Here is an 18,831-nt window from a genome sequence, read left to right as displayed (position 1 = left end):
AACGAAACAACTTTGAATGAAGACTACCGGTTGTGTAGAATTTATCCAACTGCCATATAGTCAAGCTTGATTTCACTGAAGTTTGAAAACAAATTTCTTTTCACAGCCCATTCGGTGTATGTTTCAGTGTCGCAATGTCAAGATATTTTATCTGCACACTATGACTGAACTTGTATTAAAAGATTTCATGAAAACCGAAATTCAATTTGTCTTTTAAAAATTGTTTGCTGATCCTGTTTTTATATTGTAAATGTTTTAATTGTATTCTTCGTGGTTTAGAGCACGAGCCAATGAGATTTCTGGTGTATTTTTATTTTTAAACATACATTAGCGAATAAACTATGATGATGATGATGGTATTTAAATCCATCTGACACATCTTAAAGGCTTGTGTTGGCACCAGATTATCTCATAAGAAAATCTGCTTACTAGATTACAATTTCAATGGAAAAAAAGACAACATTTACGACTACACGTACAAAACTCACGTGCAGAAATCCGTAAATATCAAAATCCTTATATATTAACTTGATAAATTCTGCAAAGTTCGAAAGCTTGATATGATAACTCAATTGAACAACTTTTGCAACTTCAAAGGAATCCGTTGGCGCCGGATTGTCTCATCAGAAAATTTACCACAAGATTTCAGTGGAAAACAAAAGGCTATCACACCTCCATAATCCTCTTACAGAGTAGAACAAAAGGGATCCCAGGGATCGCCAGAAATGCCTTTAAAGTGTTTAATCTATCTACAGTCATAATAACTGTTGATTTATATTTTTGTCTTGATGCATAAAAGGATATTGTTCATTTCGTCACCTGCTTCACCTGTTTAATTGAGTTGCCGAGTGTACAAAAGTTAAGAGTATTGGTACAATAACACTCATTAGCTGGCAACATTGTGACTTGCATAACGACGTCTCTATAGACTAATTCTATGACTCTGACTTCATTCTCAATACAGTATTTCCAAAGTCGAACTTATTTTTCAAATACGATTTAAGTGACATAATATATATAATACCAATCATGCTCAGAAATATCTTTAAACCACACATCTAAACTGTGTTTCGCCCATTTTACTTGACATCGAACCATATTTAAGAATATCAAGCATGATTTTAATTTTTAATCGTCCAAGCTCACTTATTAGTAAGTTTCATACACGTAAACTTCAAGAATCTACACATGATATTCAAAAAGTTGTGTTTCATTTGAACTTACAGGTCAATCGAAAAATTGATCAGTTTTAAAAGAGTCGTGCAGGAGCAGGTGCGAGCACATGCTACCCAGACAGTATTAATGAGCTTATTATTGAGGTTTTTCTCACTGTTTTCTCTATCAGTTCCTCTCCTTTTCTTCACCACTGTCCCTCTATGAATATAGGGACTGTGTCTTCATGCTCTGACTGATCGGAGTAAATAAAATAAATGGTTATATAATCTAACCTAGCCTTTATTCATTTTATACCCATTACAAGGACGTTTATCTCTCATATACCATAGACTCTCGAGAAAAACGGGACAGGCAACTGCGATGGAGAACAAAGGGTCTATGGGATTATCAGCGTGCGATCTATCTTGGAATAATTAAGAGGTGTTAATGGGTCGGGGACGGAATGAAGCTGGACCCGATCGACTGCACAACGTCCGGTTCATAGACACGTGCATGCCGGTACGGTAATAATGTTTTCGGATTACAAGTAATTCAGGATTACCCGGAGAAAAACTCAATAATAAGCTTATTAATACTGTCTGGGTAGCCTGTGGTGCGAGCGACGGTATTCAATGTTGTCAGATGAGGGTACAGGAGAATTTTTAATCAAGTAATTAAATTTAAAAAATTGCCAGGAAAGTCTAAAAATTGCAAAGTTTGCACTAGATTTTAAAAATGCAAAGAAGATGAAAGACAGAAACATACTGTGCCTTGTAAGGTCGTAACAGTGATAGGCAGAGTCAGATGGCATTCAGGAGAGATGAGAGTTATCTACATTTCACCGTAAATATATCAACTTAAATTTAAATTATTTTTTAAACGAAATTAACCTTTCAATGAGTCGGCAAAAATAAATTGGCGGAAATGCCTGTTGGTGTGTGGGAGTTGTTCTACGGCGATTTCATTGTCTTCCCCGAGGCAGTCGACAGCTGTGCTCCTGAGCGTTCAAACCAAGTATTGACAGAACAGATGTAAGTTGTTGAGTATCGGGAATTAAGGCGACGAATGTGCTCGATAAAGGTTTAACAATACCGACCACTAAATTGCCGAGGACTAGAAAGTCGGGCGGCGGGAATTGGCGACCGGTGTATCCGATAACGAACTGACAATTTTCCGCACATAACTGCGTGAATAAGGATGTCAGGTTGCGGGAGCATGGTAACAGAAGTGTCCGGTAAAAGACTGGCAATCTTCGGTACCACAAGTACACGCATATGAATGTCTTATGGCGGCGATTGGACAACAGCTGTGCTAATTAAAGGGTGACAAATTCACAGTACTTAAAGTGCGACGATTGGAACTGCATTCAATGGGCTGCCGGAGACAGGTATGCCGGGAGAGAGGTTGAAAATTTCCCGGACAAAAAGCGCGTAGATTGGAACCGCTGTTAACGGGCAGCCGACCACAGGTGTTCCCGGAAAAGGGTCGACATTTTCCGTACCAATGAATGCGGATTGGAATGGCCGTCAGCGGGCAGTTAGCGAAAGCTTTATTCGAAAAAGGATTGACAGGCAGTCAAAAAAGTCCGTGAAATAGAATGCCTCTGAGCGGCAGTTTGCGATAAGTGACCGATAAACAGCTGACTATCTTCCGTACCTAAAGTGCGGGAATTTCAATGGTCATAAATGGGCAGTCTCCGACAAATATGCCGCTCCAGTACTGACGACCTCCCGTCAGAAAGACAAAAATATACAACTTTGATTCTGCGTCTAAATTTGCCGCAGATGGGAAAATCTATACCTGCCAAACATCATTTCAGATTGATTATCTGTTTTAAACGAAATTAACCTTTCAATGAGTTGGCAAAAATTAAATAGCGGAAATGCCTGTTGATGAGTTGCACAGTTCTACGGCGATTTCATTGTCTTTCCCGAGGCAGTTGACAGCTGTGCTGATAGAAGCGTAAGAAAGTCTCGTACTGCTCCTGAGTGTTCAAACCAAGTATTGACAGAACAGATGTAAGTTGTTTAGTATCGGGAATTAGGCGACGAATGTGCTCGATAAGGTTTAACAATACCGACCACTAAAATTGCCGAGGACTAGAAAGCTGGGCGGCGGGAATTGGCGACCGGTGTATCCGATAACGAACTGACAATTTTCCGTACATAAGGGAGCCTTCAGTAATTACAGGGAGGGGTGGGCCGGGGGAATTGGGGGGAGGGTCACTTTTTAGAAAACAGTTCAAGGGGGAGGGTCACTTTTTATAAACCTATCTCGGGGGGAGGGTCACTTTTGACAGAAGCTGATATTATGGCCAAAACTTTGATTGTCCGTGTGATATTTTCTGAATAGGAAACCACCAACAAAATACGCACACACTTATAGACCACTGCACCATGCATAGTGAATTGACATTTGGTGAGATTCCAAAATCAAATTTCTTACACAACCATAGACTTGTAACCACTCTAGTCTAATCAAGAACAATAATCTTAATAATCAAGCATACATAATGCACAGATTTATCTAATTTTGTACTGAAAAAAATTATTCATGGTTTCATCATAGACCCAATGCATGGTGTATGGACATTTTAATGAATTTCCCAAATCATATTTCTTGCACAACCATAGACTTGTAACCACTGTAGTCTAATCAAGAACAATAATCTTAATAATCAAGCATACATAAATGCACAGATTTATCTAATTTTGTACTGAAAAAAAAAATTCATAGTTTCATCATAGACCCCGATGCATGGTGTATGGATATTTTGGTGAAATTCCCAAATCATATTTCTTGCACAACCATAGACTTGTAACCACTATAGTCTAAGCATGCACAAATGCACAGATTTATCTAATTTTGTACTGAAAAAAAATTATTCATAGTTTCATCATAGACCTCAATGCATAGTGTATTGAAAGACATTTGGTGAAATTCCAAAATCAATTTCTTACACAACCATAGACTTGTAACCACTCTAGTGTAATCAAGAGAATTAATATCAATAATCAAGAGTACACAAATGCAAAGATTTACCTATTTTTGTATTGGAAAAAACTCTTCATAATTTCATCATAAACACCACGGATAGTGAACCAACTTTTTAGATGAAATTCAGAAATCAATTTCTTGTACACAAATGTTCATTTAACTTCCCTATTCAAGCAAAGTACGTTTAAATACATTATACGACATATATAAATACAGATATAGCATATTTTGTGGGGGTAAATTGTCAATATTTGCCTGATAGACTCCATGTATTATGATTTGATATTTTTGGATGAAGCACTAAATTAGCTACATCTTGCCTTCTTATAGTTGCACAAAATGTGGTGACCCTCCCTAAACTGTATGAAATACCATATCTCTTCAAAAATTTTTGCGTGATAAATTGCGACTGTCCCTCCAAAAACACCAGCCCTCCCCTCTGTAATTTGTCCCTAACATAACAATTGAACCAATTGATATGTAAATTAGCTGGTACTGTTTTAGTTATTCCTGGGGAGGGTACCACAGTGGTTGGGGGGGAGGGTCAGTTTTAGAATGCCGGACAAGGAGGAGGGTCACATTTTAGACAGGAGGATTGGGGGAGGGTCACATTTTACGGTACAGGTGTTCGCGAAATTCCCCCGGCCCACCCCCCCTGCAATTACTGAAGGCTCCCTAACTGCGTGAATAAGGATGTCAGGTTGCGGGAGCAGGGTAACAGAAGTGTCTCCGGTAAAAGACTGGCAATCTTTGGTACCACAAGTACAGGCATATGAATGTCGAATGGCGGCGATTGGACGACAGCTGTGCTAATTAAAGGGCGACAAATTTACTGTACTTTAGAGCACAGTGGTCATCGCGCTGCGCATGCTCCTGAGGGGTCCCCCCCCCCCCCACCCTTGTTGACAACATATCCGAGAATACCCCATGAGGTAGACTTGGTTCAAGTCTGTGATTTGTGAATGTTTGAGTGGAGTGAACGCAATGATTTGTATTCTGCTTTCATGTGAAACGAGCGCGTGAGTGGACGCGATGAGTAGGGTGAACGCGATGAGTGGAGTGAACGCTATACAGCGGAGTTTCACCCAGAATCCGGCAGAAACTAACTCACTACTGCGCAGACTCAAACGTGACGCATTCAATCGCTAGGAAAACCTGGCGTGAGCTGCCAAATTCCGGATAGGTTTGTAGGAAATAGGAGAGACACGAGAGAAACTATTATAAATGATTTTATTTTTTTAAAATTCACCGACTTGAACCAAGTCTACGCATGAGGGCATGAGGTTACGGGTTGATTATTGTGTTTGCGATATTGCCGCAGACATGGCGGCTGATTTGTCTCAAGCATACCAACTTACCAATCTAACACGCAATAAAAGGTCAATCAATCTAAGTTAAATGTCTGCTGCATATTGAACAGTAATTACACGCTGGATTGAGATCACATTTGATCATGATTTTCTTGAATCAGTTGAATGGGGCTCGCTCGAGCCATGGAGCTAAACACTTACCCGTAGGCGTGTACATGCCAACAGACTATCACTGACTGGGCTCTGGTCTACGACATCGCTAGCAAGGACGAGAACTTTCTTTTCAAGAGACCCAACAGGAGTACAATTGACAAAAACGCAAGCTACAGAAATCGACAGCTCACAGAGCAATGCCCGCTGCAGCAAGAAACATCTGTACCGTGGTCAGCATTAGCTCTGCATGGCAGGGCTGTGTGTTACCGGCGTTACGCGGCCTCCCACCACAGGCCGTGTAACGCCGGTAACACACAGCCCTGCCATGCAGAGCTAGGTCTGCATGAACGTCGGTGTCAAGAGAACCGGGTATATGGCGCGCTACACTCGGCTGTGGAGAATCCAACTCCACTACGAAGTTCACCCGTTGGCCTATAGGTATCAAGTCAAGCGAAGGACCTTTCATAGGTCTTCTTGTTATGTGGGGGTTATCCCCGGGTTATCTCATTTGAAAGAGGATTCAGACGTATCCGGCGTGCGGCAATCAGGAGGTACAACAACGAAGTTTGCGTAGCACCGGTAGGCCTACACTAGCTAGCCGTTGGATCTCTGCCATGACCGTGCACAGGATCTCTTAATACGTCCCTATGTGTAGCCGTGCAATTTTCCTGCCAAATGCCGCGAAAACCCGCTCGTTTTGTCTATTGTGTCCTGTCATTTGACTATTTCTTACCACGTATCACTAGAAGAAGTGAGAAATGGTGATCAACAGTGGGTCGTGGGCCAAGTCGTCGCGGGGCCGGTACGTTGTGCAGCTGGTTGTGGGACCGGATTCTCTCATATATCCATGTACGTCAACGCGGTGACCTTCTCCCTTATCGAAGCAACATCATCTGCCGTGTTCTGCTCTGGCTTGCCGATCATGGTCTCGGGTGTAATTTTTGTATAGGCATTGTGCTTGTTGCTGGTCTACATATAGATACATACAATGTTGATCATTTTAGTGATGTATTTTTACCGTGCTGTACATAGCATTGTGTACAACCAGCGTGACCGCGCGCGATCAAACCCATTTGTCCACTGTGACTACTTGCAGTAAACTCAGCGACATAATGTGCAGAGTGTCTCAAATGTTCGTAGCCTTACATGAGTTTATAGATAGAAATACACCACTGAAGTTCGTTTTCGATCTTAATATTTTACTATTGCATGATGTTGAGTCTTACAACGGCGTTAACAAAGTGAGGGACCGCTCCCATATCACTCAGATTGAAGTTGAGAAGACTAATTAAGAAAGTCTCGTACTGCTCCTGAGTGGTTAAACCAAGTCTTGACAGAACGGATGTATGTTGTCGAATATCGGTATAGGCGACGAAAGTGCTCGATAAATGTTTGTCAATACCGATCACTAATATTGCCGAGGACAAGAAAGTCAGGCGAAAGGTGTATCCGATAAGAGTTGACAATTTTCCGAACATAAAGAGCGTGAATAAGGACGTCTACAGCGGGACAAGGGTAACTGATTGTCCGGTAAAAGACTCACAATCTTCGGTACCACAAGTACGGGTATTTGAATGTAGGAAGGCGGTGATTGGACACAGGAGTGCAAATTAAAGGGGCGACAAATTTCCCGTTCTTAAAAGTGCGACGATTGCAACTGCATTGAATGGGCTGCCGGGGACAGGTATGCCGGGGAAGAGGTTGAACATTTCCCGTACAAAAAGTGCGTACATTGGAATCCGTGTCAACCGGCAGTAGACCACAGGTGTGCCCGGAACAGGGTCGACATTTTCCGTACCAAAGAATGTGAATTGCAATGACCTTCAGCGGGCAGTTATCGAAAGCTTTACCTGGAAATTTGACATTCTGCCGTAACTTAGGTCCGTGAAATTGAATGAATCTGAGCGGGCAGCTTGCGATAAGTGCCCGATAAATTGCTGACTATCTTCCGTACCTAAAGTGCGGGAATTTCAATTGTCATATACGGCAGAAGCCGGCAAGTATGCCGCTGCAGTACTGCTAACCTCCCGTCAGAAAGACAAAATGTACAAATTTTAGTCTGCATCTACATTTGCCGCAGATTGGAATATCTATACCTGCCAAACATCAATTTATATTAATTTTCTTTTTCAAACAAATTTACCTTTCAATGATTCAGCAAAAATTCAACGGCAGAAATGCCTATGTATGTGTGGGAGTGGCAGAGTTCTACGTGCATTTTAATATCTTCCCCGAGGCAGTTGACGGCTGTGCCGATAGAAGCGTATGTTGTCGAATATCGGTAATAGGCAACGAAAGTGCTCGATAAATGTTTGTCAATACCGATCACTAATATTGCCGAGGACAAAAAAGTCAGGCGAAAGGTGTATCCGATAAGAGTTGACAATTTTCCGAACATAAAGAGCGTGAATAAGGACGTCTACAGCGGGACAAGGGTAACTGATTGTCCGGTAAAAGACTCACAATCTTCGGTACCACAAGTACAAGTATTTCAATGTAGGAAGGCGGTGATTGGAACAGGAGTGCAAATTAAAAGTGCGACGATTGCAACTGCATTGAATGGGCTGCCGGGGACAGTTATGCCGGGAAAGAGGTTGAACGTTTCCCGTAAAAAAGTGCCTAGATTGGAATCCATGTCAACCGGCAGTAGACCACAGGTGTGCCCGGAACAGGTCGACATTTTCCGTACCAAAGAATGTTAATTGCAATGACCTTCAGCGGGCAGTTATCGAAAGCTTTACCTGGAAATTTGACATTCTGCCGTAACTTAGGTCCGTGAAATTGAATGAATCTGAGCGGGCAGCTTGCGATAAGTGCCCGATAATTTGCTGACTATCTTCCGTACCTAAAGTGCGGGAATTTCAATTGTCATATACGGCAGAAGCCGGCAAGTATGCCGCTGCAGTACTGCTAACTTCCCGTCAGAAAAGTAAATAAAGACAAAATGTACAAATTTTAGTCTGCATCTACATTTGCTGCAGATTGGAATATCTATACCTGCCAAACATCAATTTATATTAATTTTCTTTTCAAACAAAATTTACCTTTCAATGATTCAGCAAAAAATCAACGGCAGAAATGCCTATGTATGTGGGAGTGGCACAGTTCTACGTGCATTTTAATATCTTCCCCGAGGCAGTTGACGGCCGTGCCGATAGAAGCTTAAGAAAGTCTCGTACTGCTCCTGAGTGGTATGTTGTCGAATATCGGTAATAGGCGACGAAAGTGCTCGATAAATGTTTGTCAATACCGATCACTAATATTGCCGAGGACAAGAAAGTCAGGCGAAAGGTGTATCCGATAAGAGTTGACAATTTTCCGAACATAAAGAGCGTGAATAAGGACGTCTACAGCGGGACAAGGGTAACTGATTGTCCGGTAAAAGACTCACAATCTTCGGTACCACAATACGGGTATTTGAATGTAGGAAGGCGGTGATTGGACACAGGAGTGCAAATTAAAAGTGCGACGATTGCAACTGCATTGAATGGGCCGCCGGGGACAGGTATGCCGGGGAAGAGGTTGAACGTTTCCCTTACAAAAAGTGCGTAGATTGGAATCCATGTCAACCGGCAGTAGACCACAGGTGTGCCCGGAACAGGGTCGACATTTTCCGTACCAAAGAATGTGAATTGCAATGACCTTCAGCGGGCAGTTATCGAAAGCTTTACCTGGAAATTTGACATTCTGCCGTAACTTAGGTCCGTGAAATTGAATGAATCTGAGCGGGCAGCTTGCGATAAGTGCCCGATAAATTGCTGACTATCTTCCGTACCTAAAGTGCGGGAATTTCAATTGTCATATACGGCAGAAGCCGGCAAGTATGCCGCTGCAGTACTGCTAACTTCCCGTCAGAAAAGTAAATAAAGACAAAAATGTACAAATTTTAGTCTGCATCTACATTTGCTGCAGATTGGAATATCTATACCTGCCAAACATCAATTTATATTAATTTTCTTTTTCAAACAAAATTTACCTTTCAATGATTCAGCAAAAAATCAATGGCGGAAATGCCTATGTATGTGTGGGAGTGGCACAGTTCTACGTGCATTTTAATATCTTCCCCGAGGCAGTTGACGGCCGTGCCGATAGAAGCTTAAGAAAGTCTCGTACTGCTCCTGAGTGGTATGTTGTCGAATATCGGTAATAGGCGACGAAAGTGCTCGATAAATGTTTGTCAATACCGATCACTAATATTGCCGAGGACAAGAAAGTCAGGCGAAAGGTGTATCCGATAAGAGTTGACAATTTTCCGAACATAAAGAGCGTGAATAAGGACGTCTACAGCGGGACAAGGGTAACTGATTGTCCGGTAAAAGACTCACAATCTTCGGTACCACAAGTACAAGTATTTCAATGTAGGAAGGCGGTGATTGGACACAGGAGTGCAAATTAAAAGTGCGACGATTGCAACTGCATTGAATGGGCTGCCGGGGACAGTTATGCCGGGAAAGAGGTTGAACGTTTCCCGTACAAAAAGTGCGTAGATTGGAATCCGTGTCAACCGGCAGTAGACCACAGGTGTGCCCGGAACAGGGTCGACATTTTCCGTACCAAAGAATGTGAATTGCAATGACCTTCAGCGGGCAGTTATCGAAAGCTTTACCTGGAAATTTGACATTCTGCCGTAACTTAGGTCCGTGAAATTGAATGAATCTGAGCGGGCAGCTTGCGATAAGTGCCCGATAAATTGCTGACTATCTTCCGTACCTAAAGTGCGGGAATTTCAATTGTCATATACGGCAGAAGCCGGCAAGTATGCCGCTGCAGTACTGCTAACCTCCCGTCAGAAAAGTAAATAAAGACAAAAATGTACAAATTTTAGTCTGCATCTACATTTGCCGCAGATTGGAATATCTATACCTGCCAAACATCAATTTATATTAATTTTCTTTTTCAAACAAAATTTACCTTTCAATGATTCAGCAAAAATTCAATGGCGGAAATGCCTATGTATGTGTGGGAGTGGCACAGTTCTACGTGCATTTTAATATCTTCCCCGAGGCAGTTGACGGCCGTGCCGATAGAAGCTTAAGAAAGTCTCGTACTGCTCCTGAGTGGTATGTTGTCGAATATCGGTAATAGGCGACGAAAGTGCTCGATAAATGTTTGTCAATACCGATCACTAATATTGCCGAGGACAAGAAAGTCAGGCGAAAGGTGTATCCGATAAGAGTTGACAATTTTCCGAACATAAAGAGCGTGAATAAGGACGTCTACAGCGGGACAAGGGTAACTGATTGTCCGGTAAAAGACTCACAATCTTCGGTACCACAAGTACGGGTATTTGAATGTAGGAAGGCGGTGATTGGACACAGGAGTGCAAATTAAAGGGGCGACAAATTTCCCGTTCTTAAAAGTGCGACGATTGCAACTGCATTGAATGGGCTGCCGGGGACAGGTATGCCGGGGAAGAGGTTGAACATTTCCCGTACAAAAAGTGCGTAGATTGGAATCCGTGTCAACCGGCAGTAGACCACAGGTGTGCCCGGAACAGGGTCGACATTTTCCGTACCAAAGAATGTGAATTGCAATGACCTTCAGCGGGCAGTTATCGAAAGCTTTACCTGGAAATTTGACATTCTGCCGTAACTTAGGTCCGTGAAATTGAATGAATCTGAGCGGGCAGCTTGCGAAAGTGACCGATAAAAAGCTGACTATCTTCCGCACCTAAAGTGCAGGAATTTCAATGGTCGTAAACGGGCACTAGCGGACAAGTATGCCGCTGCAGTACTACCAACCTCCCGTCAGAAAGACAAACATATACAAATTTTATTCTGCGTCTACATTTGCCGCAGATGGGAATATCTATACCTGCTAAACGTCATTTTAGATTTATTTTCTTTTTTAAACGAAATTTATTTTAATGGCGGAAATGTCCATTGATGTGTTGGAGTTGCAAAGTTCTACGGCGATTTCATTGTCTTCCCCGAGGTAGTTGACGGCCGTGCTTATATAAGCTTGAGAAAGTCTCGTACTGCTCCTGAGTGTTCAAACCAAGTATTGACAGAACAGATGTAAGTTCTTGAGTATCGGAAATTAGGCGACGAATGTGCTCGATAAAGGTTTAACAATACCGACCACTAAAATTGCCGAGGACTAGAAAGTCGGGCGGCGGGAATTGGCGACCGGTGTATCCGATAACGAACTGACAATTTTCCGTACATAACTGCGTGAATAAGGATGTCAGGTTGAGGGAGCAGGGTAACAGAAGGTCCGGTAAAAGAGTGATAATCTTCGGTACCACAAGTACACGTATATGAATGTCGGATCGCGGCGATTGGACGACAGCTGTGTCGATGCCGATAAAGATTGACAAAGCTGACCACTAAAATTGCCGAGGACTAGAAAGTCGGGCGGCCTGAAACGGCGACAGCTGTATCCGATAAAAATTTCACAATTTTCCAGACATCAAGTGCGTGAATAAGGATGTCAGGTTGCGGGAGCAAGGTAACAGAAGTGTCCGGTAAAAGAGTGATAATCTTCGGTACCACAAGTACAGGCATATGAATGTCTGATGGCGGCGATTGGTCGACAGGTGCGCTAATTAAATGGGGCGACAAATTTTCCGTACTTAAAGTGAGACGATTGGAATTGCATTCAATGGGCTACTGGGGACAGGTATGCCCGGAAGGAGGTTGAAAATTTCCCGTACAAAATGTAAGCTTACGTAGGTTGGAGAGGCGATACTGACTTGTAGGTAATAAAGAAATCAGTCAGACGGTTTTGAGTCGCAATCTTACAGTCAAAATTAATAAAATTACTTGTAGTAATAAAGAAAGTAGTCTGACGTTTTTGAGTTTAAAGCTTTATTTGAAATATCACAGTCAAAATTAATAAAATCAAATAAAGCAAACCGTTGGACAAAAAACCCATTCCCCCTCCCCCACACCAGGGGACTGACTACTGGACGCTATGGTTGACTTTAGCTCATCGTCACCCTCTACATAAATTAATGCAAGTCTTCATTGGTAATTACTCTCTTTTATAAATATTAATATGTAAGAGCACCATGAGCTGCACCCTAACGATTTCTGATTTGGTGTGGCACATGTTTGCATTCTGCTTCATATGGTTTAATGTTATGTTGGAAAAACAACCAGCGTAACCCGTCGACACAAACCCCTTGATATAAATAACTCATGTTGTCGATTATTTCTACGATATTAAATTACAAAGCGCAATGTACTGCATATAGCATATAAATAGTTGCAAACGAAAAGAATGCATGTAACTGAAAATTAATTGTTTTCATATTTCTGGAGTGATAAAGATAAGTTCAAGCCATTCAAATAAAGGTAAATTTGGAGTACCAGAACATTGTACTCAAAGATCTCACGTGGATCCGTCATTTCATTTCGAAGAGAGTAGTCAAAAATTACTGTAAAAGTATTGCTGAGGAAAAATGGCAAACCCTCACAGGAAGGGTGTGTGCGCCCTCTCTTGCCGGTTTCTCATCATACAGACAATCATAAATGGACAGTTGTTTGATTTCACCGTTCTGTATCACAAGCATTTACTGATACACTCCCTTCAGCCTCAATGTATTCTTCCAGTAAAGCACAGCGAGAGACTGTACTGATAGGCCTTCACGTCGATCCATTTTTTGGCAAAATCTTCAGAAATAAATTACTATTCGGTATGGTTTCGAAGATTCACCAAAGCTTTGCGGAGCTCTTCCAATTCTATAATCTTCTGAACTCCAACCGCACTTTCCGCAACCACTGGTTTAATACAACTAATGCCTCCAACACGGTGTAAAAAGTCGTTATCTTTATCAACCATTGTTTCTAAATCAGCATCTAATTCGAGTATCATCGACTTTGCTGATTGAACATCAGGTTCATAAAGTTGTGCGCCATAGTATTTATGGACGGTGAGGAACGCGGACTCGATGGAGGGACCTCTGATGTGTGGAAATGTGTCTGCGAGAGCAGCATGCACGACCGATCCTACGTCAGCGCCACTGACTACAAGATCAATGTCATGTTTATTGACGATTTCAATACACTGTTCTGTGTATTGATTCAAGTCGATAGCTTGCGATGAATTCCATCTTGCAAAATTCAAGGAGTACTTCTCTTTGAAATCTTGCGGGAGCTCATTTAGTACGGAGAATGTACTTTCATCAAAAGCAGTCGGGCACGGGATCAGAGCTCTCTGTGCTGCCTACGAAAACGAACATGAAATGCTGCGAAAAAAGATTTACAGCAAATCGCGTATCGAAAAAAAATAAACAATACAACAAATCAAACCAACGTGACATTAAAACAATTCAAAGAAGATTACGAGAGGGAGACCGAAGATATCCATTAAAATACCGTAGACAAGACCTTTGTCCACCGATTACTGTCTTGTCTAACATAATCAGACATAACAGCTCTTATCAAGGTGTTATGACTCCTATTCAGTCTAATGTAAAAACGTACCCTCAAGTCCGCTGCTTACTGTCAAAAGTCGTAAGGCAATTCCTTACAAACGTATCACTGAGATGCTTAATCGGTTTTTGACATTTAACAGGATTCTAAAAGAATTATTATAAGCCACACGCACATCATTCAAATACTGCTTAGTGTACGAACTCTATAAATGTGAGTATCGTTGACAAACAATAACTTTGGAAAAGTGTAAGCTTCACTCTAGTAGAACATTTATAAAATTTATGACATGTATGAGTCAGAGAATTTGTCTGAGAATACAATGCCTTCATTTGTCTCTTGTTGTCATCCTTATCATCACCTGAGTTATTCAAGATTACTCCCAAATAATAGTATTTGTCGACAAATTTTAGAATAGTATTGTTAAGATAAACATTAGGAAAACGGGAGATTTTACTCCGTGTTGGTTTAACGAGAAGGCATTTCGATTTTATAGCATTGAAGACAAAACTGCATCAGCATCAGCAAAAGTGCAACAGCATTTGATAAGAACGTTCAGTCGTTTGATGGAAGGACAGATAAAGACAACGTCGCCGTCTGCATACAAAATATGGTTTACACATTTTCCAGCAAGGAAACATCCAATTTTGGTAGAGTCCAGCTAATTACTAGTATTATCAGTATAGTCTGCAAAAAGCCAGGGCAAAAGTATGCCTCCCTACCTAACACCATTATTTACTGGAAAAGGGTCATATAATATATGACTCCATCAAATACGAAATTCCTGGTGTCTGTACCAGTACGTCAGCAATCTGACTATATGCATTAGAATAGATCTGTTGATCAGTTTATGGAATAATGTCCAATGATTGATTCTATCGAATGCTATATAGTGGCATCAAGAAAGCACAGTACCACAGGACTGTTATACCGGTTAATCAATGATTTCTTCCAAAAGAAAAATACACATGTCTGTTGAATGGCCTTCGTAGAAACCGAACTGATGGTCACTTGTGTTGATATGGTGCTCACACCTTTCTAAGATGATAATTTCATATTCGAAATAGACGTAGTGATTGCAATGGGTCGATAATTGTTTGATTCGGTAATATCACAATTCTTCTCCTTGACAAGCGGTACCAATGTAGTGTCCAGCAATCGAGAGGGCAGAAACCCATGCACATTTATGGATAGAGGAATTGACAAAAGCGTTCTCGAACTACAATACGCATATTCATTGTGCTCTGAGGCGATGGCATCTGGTCCAACAGCCTTTCCATCAGTGAGCATGTCAATGGCCCGCATAATCTCAGAAGGTGTTGTGTGGCCATCATTTCGTTGGTGAAGCTAATATCAGACACACATGTTTGTAGAAAGAATCACGTTTCTTATTTGAGAGAGATGACAATGGCCGGACAAAATGGCCTTCTCACATTCCTGGCCGCTGGGAGTGCGGGATCGACAGTGTGGGAAAAATCGATCCCACACTCTCAGAAACCGTCCCACACTCTGCAGTAAATATTACACGAGCTCTGATTGGATGATAAACAGTCTATTTTGTTCCACGCGCAAAATGTTATCCAATGGCACGACGAGTAACACATAGACCAGAACTACAAAGTAAAGCAGGTCAAAGTACAGTGGCAGACGACAGACTTGTCACGATTTTGGATAATGTTGTACATGTCCAATGTGAATTTAACGCATTTTGTGGTCATGTGAGAAAAAGAATCTCACACACCAAGGACCTGGGATCAGATTTCTCACACTCGTTGGGGATATTTTGTCTCACACTCGCCTGCGGCTCGTGTGAGACAAAATATCCCCAACTCGTGTGAGAAATCTGATCCCAGGTCCTTGGGGGTGTGAGATTCTAATGGTCACGCCACATGCTAGCTATATGTTGATACCTGTTACATCCTCTAACTGACGATGATAATAGTGGTAGACTTTTTAGAATAACCCGCATATTTCCAAATTGTTGATTATCTTTCCGGACAAAAGCATCTGAAATGCGACCAACTCGAACTTGATCCTCATCTACAACACTTCAAAACATACTTAAATTTTGTACGCGTTTCCTCATGATATCAAAAATTGCCCACATCTAGGTTTCTTATTATCACGCCATAAAATAAATACGTCTCGAGTCAAGATGTGGTAATCCTTCACATACTGATTCCAACCAGGGACACATTTTTTATTACTGGTGAATTTCGAAGGCAAACTCAGTAACAGCAAGACGTCTATTGCAGAAGTATGAGAGAGATTTTTACAATGTTCATCATAGCAGGCAAAAGCCTGACTAGATATTTTGATTTTACCAACTTGAAGCTTGTCTCCTGTTAAAGTGCAATATTTTTACAGAGAATAATAATCCAGAGAGGATCATTTAATACCACCCACCAGTTTTACCAAAATGAGACTCGGTCACTTCATATTTCTGAAGGCCATCCAGATTACAACACACATTTATAGGAAAGTGATAGGACCCTATGAAATGATGTAATATGGAAATATCAGTAATGGAGTTGTGGGCAGTGACAGTGGAGATGCAATGGTCAAGCTATGACGTATAGTGTGATGGGCTTCGCTAAAATAGGTGAAATCATGTAGGTTGTTAGCCTCTAACAAATTGACATCTGAGCAAATAAGATTATTATCATTGCAAAAGGACATCATTTCATTACCGAAAAAGGAAGGAATACTAGCGTTCCAGTCGCCCATAACCATGACAGCATGTGTCAGAGTTTCTTCCATGCAGTTTTGAAGTTTTTTTACTTAGATTAACCCGATGATTTTCACTATTACCATTTGGCATGACCTATCTGTGAACCTATTAATCGACTATCATTATAACGCATAATATGGACACTTTGTAGTGATTTTCTCCATAAAATGCCAACACCACCTGGGCGACCAAGCCGTATTACTGCTTCCTCATTCATAGCAGTTTCTCCAATGGCATAAAAATCGCCACTGATCAGCGGAAGAAGCGGTTTCGTGAGCCAGTGCTCCTGTAAAATACCATCACAGGTTTTACAAATATCTTTGACTGTTTGGATAAATGATTTGATACCTCGACAATGATACGAAGTGATTTTTAAATTCATGAAGAAAAGTTGCTTTTATGCTGTATAGAATTTTCACACCAGGATACCTGACGGCCAAATGCTAGAATTCATCAGAACCTTGCCAATATTGCCCGTACTAGTTAATTTAAAAGACGCACAAGAGTCATATTTCGTTCTGAAAGACTCAGCTTTGACGTCATAGAAACCTAACTTATTGAGGTGCTAAATAATATCACTGTCTGTTGTACCTGGTTGTAGACGACTAATGACCAATGCGGCGGGTGGATGTGTATTTACAGCTTTTAATGACCTTGACATTGTAGTGTTGGCACCGGTTACAGTCGATCTCATTTTATTCGTTGCACGTCGATTGCGACGTTCGACCGTTGTGAATTCCTCTTCATTCGATGTCATTCGATTGCACCCGATGTTATGTTGTGGTCAATGACGGTGTGTTCAACAACTGACTCGACTCGATCGCGGATATATATTTTATTGCATCGCTGTAAGTACGTGATGTGTATAGTTTCCGTTTTTTCAGCGTCTGATTTATCAGTGGATGACTGATCAATATTTCCAGAATCAACAGTTGCAGGACCTGGCTGAACACTACACACCTGTCGATCTAGCGAATTCTTGAGGATAAAAAAATCATCCCGCTGCTAAGTCAAGCCCGCCCTAAGATTTAACAATCATCAGTACAACGACTTTTCTTGAATGTGGATACTTCTTGTTGCAAAAGTTTTATTTCTTTAACAAGCACGGACACATAAATGTGATTACTATCAATTTGGTGGTAATTTAACGTGCAAGTTCAAGGTCCACAAAGCATAGTGCATTGTTCTCGGCCAACTCATGCACTCTAGGAAAAGATTGCGAGACTGGGGCATGAAAGTGACACTTTCTCGCATTTGGTGAGAATCTCTTGTTATTCTCACTGCTCTCGAATCAATGAGAATTTTTGAATTCTCACTGGTGAGCAGTGAGCAATGCACTGCTTGGTGATAATCAAGGATGGTAATAGATTCTCATCGGTAAGACTGGAAATTCTCACCAAGCCTAGTCATAATGGTAATCTTCTCTGTGAGAATGCAGTTTTTTTCCTGTAGTGATGTAGAAGTAACAACATCGTCTTGTATATCGGCTTATTCTGCCTAAATTTGTCGGCGGAGAAAACGATTTCTTTCGTCACTGCAGTAATCGAAAAGAAGCTTCCTGGCGCGTTCCACCTCTTTGTCGTCATAGGTTTTTCCTTACTGAGACGAGCAGTTTTTGAGAAAAAAATTCTTTTACTAAAAATGGCAAAAATTGGCCCAAAATACAAAATTGCAGGTTTCATTCTAATTTTAATATATCACATTTAGTTCATCTGTAGGAACTTGTATAGCAAATGTCAAAGCTATCAGGCGAGTGCTTTTTGAGAAACAAATTTGTTGACCAAAATCGCAAAAATTGCTCCAAAAATACAAAATTGTAGATTTCATCATAATTTTACTATATCACATTTTGATCATCCCTATGACCTGCATACCGAATATCAAAGCTGTTAGACAAGCGGTTTTGGTGAAATAAGTTTTTGACCACAAATGAAAAAATTTGCCTTAAAAATACAAATTTGGTCTTTCCCAAAATTGCGGTACCTTCAATGTTTTTGTGTGAGCCATTCCGCGTTTCAGACAGATCGTCTGTATCTTGTTCATACTCTGAAATAGAAGTAAGTATTCTTTCATTCAAACCTGACTTTGAGAGAAGATATTTCTTGTC

This window comes from Ptychodera flava, chromosome 9, assembly GCF_041260155.1.
Source record: "Ptychodera flava strain L36383 chromosome 9, AS_Pfla_20210202, whole genome shotgun sequence".
In the NCBI taxonomy this organism is placed as follows: Eukaryota; Metazoa; Hemichordata; class Enteropneusta; family Ptychoderidae; genus Ptychodera; species Ptychodera flava.
This window is presented reverse-complemented; position numbering follows the sequence as displayed.